General features: G+C 35.4%; 1 pseudogene; it reads left to right on the top strand.

Annotated features, from left to right (window-relative positions):
• Positions 1-2,500, top strand: part of LOC137646542 (sodium- and chloride-dependent GABA transporter 1-like) — a 43,997-nt pseudogene that overhangs the window by 33,631 nt on the left and 7,866 nt on the right.

The following is a 2,500-nucleotide window of genomic DNA, read 5'->3' as shown; positions in this document are numbered from 1 at the left end:
AGGCTACAGTAGGTTTCAATAGAAGGTTCAAAGGAGTTGGGCGTGTGGATATAGAACTGGCATAACACGAAGAACATCTTGAGCAATATTGGAGATCAGTATTAAAACGAGTAATTAGATTATTCCCTTCGTTGCTGAACGAAGATTAGCATTTAGAGGGGACAACGAATTGGTTGGCTCACCTAGAAATGCTAACTTTCTAGGCATTCTTGAATCTATTTTCCAGAACAATGACTGTCTTGCACATCAAATCAAAACAGAAGCCAATCGTGGAGAGGGTCACACAGAGTATTTATCATCTACAATAATTGAAGAATTTATCAGCATAATTGGGTGAACAACATCTCAGAGAAATTATTTCTATTGTAAAGAAGTCAAGACCCTACTCAGTCTCTTTGGACTCCGCACCTTGTGCAGCCCACATTGACTAACTGACCCTTGTATTGAGGTACATAGAGAAAGATAGACCTTTTGAACGCTTTATAGCTTTTATGGCAAACAAAGGGCATGAGTCTGAAGATATGTTCAGTGATTTGATGGAATATTTGAACACACATGACCTAGGCCTTTGAAACTGCCGTGGACAAAGCTACAATAGTGCAAAGCAATGAGTGGTAAATACAAAGGTCTTCAAGCCAGATTGAGATGAGAACTGTCTTACATACTGGATCGCTTGTGTAGCACATTCACTTAACCTGGTTTGTAAAAATGCTGTAAAATGCTGTTCATGTGCTGTTCATTTCTTTGAATTTTTTTTAACAATTGTTTCTTTTCTTCACAATTTCAACCCATCGGTATCAATATCTCTATAAGGTTTGAAAGAATAATGATTCATCATTGACTCTCAGACGTGTCACAACAACGCGCTGGTCCTGCAGAACTGTTGTAACTAAGGAGCAGATTAAGGAGGTACTTAGACATATTGTTGATGGCATTGAAGAAAAAAGTTGGGGACGCTGTGAACCAGGACTGTTAAACAGATAAATCACCTTGAAACGGGAATTTACACCACCTTCGGAATGATATTCTGCAAAGAACAGATGCATCTTATAAAACTCGACAACACGCAAAACTTGATCTAACTACTGCTGTGGCATCAGTGACTAGCTTGAATGACTATGTGCCATCACAGCGTGACTCCTCCCATAATTATAAAAAAGAAGTTGAACAGCTGTTTCAGTCTAGTTCAGCATACTATAAGCAGAATGAATCTCACCAGAAGTACCGCAATGTTCTTCTTAACCCATTGGATTTTAGACAAGCAGTAGAAGTAAAACTCAGCCCATCTTAAAAATACAGAACACAAACTGTGTTGCCTGTCATTTCTCAATTTTGATTTTTAGACATCTGCCAAAGCTTTCTTCAGACGATCTTCACGACACAGCAGAACAACTCATCAGGGCATATCCAGATTACTTGGATTTTGTATTCAAGGAGGAGCTGTGCCCGTTTGTAATGTTTGCTAATAAATTCACAGTTGAGGAACCAAAAGGTATCAACGCTGAGCCTTTCCTGTATAGACTTATATTGGAAATAGTGTGCAAGGCACTTTCACAAACACAGTCATAGCCTTACGAATATACCTTGTTTTGTTGTTTTGATGGTTTCAAACTGCAGTAGGGAGCGCTCTATCTTAAAGCTAAAATTAATTGAAAATAGATTAAGGGCACCCATGAAACAAAAACGTGTTTTAATTCTGATTATGATGAGCCTGAGTCAGATATATTGCGTGAACTGAACTTTAACGATATCGTCAGTGAATTTGCAATATAGAAATCAAGAAAAGCGTCGAGAAAGTAATCCTGGCTATACATATATGTAGGAATTATGTGTTAGCTACATTATTATTTTTATATGATTAATGGTAACTGTATATGTGTAAAACATATGGTAAAAATAACTCATGCCTATTTTATTTTGTGTTTACCCATAAGAATAACATCAGAAGACTAGTCCCATTATAGTATTTGGTAAGTAAAATTTTCCTACTAATATATTAGTATTACTGTATTTTGTCTGCTAGATTAATTAGACTATATTTTGTAGTGTATGCAATAGGAGTTGGAAAGGAGCCTCCAATCATAGTGGGCCCCAGGCCTCCCACCAGCTTAATCCGGCCATAGCCTTTGGCATTTCTGATGCATAGAGAATTTCAAATACAAATATGAAAAATTATCATTAACTTATCAAAATCATATTTGTCGATGCATTGTTTTTCCCATAGTGCCTTTGACATTTCTGATATATGGAAAATGATAAATTTGATATGAAAAATAATTCTATTTATATAAAGTTATTCTCTTATCAACTTCAACGCAATCCTATTTGTCAAAGCATTTTTTTCCATATTTCCTTTGATATTTCTGATGTATAGAGAATCTTAAATCTGAATATGAAAAATTATTTAATTTAAATAAAATTAATATTCCTTAAAAACTTCAACGTAATCATACTTGTCAGAGCACTTTTTTTATCACCTTTGACATAGAGAATCTTAAAT

Source organism: Palaemon carinicauda, chromosome 9 (genome assembly GCF_036898095.1).
Source record: "Palaemon carinicauda isolate YSFRI2023 chromosome 9, ASM3689809v2, whole genome shotgun sequence".
NCBI classification, from domain to species: Eukaryota; Metazoa; Arthropoda; class Malacostraca; order Decapoda; family Palaemonidae; genus Palaemon; species Palaemon carinicauda.
This window is presented reverse-complemented; position numbering and strand designations above follow the sequence as displayed.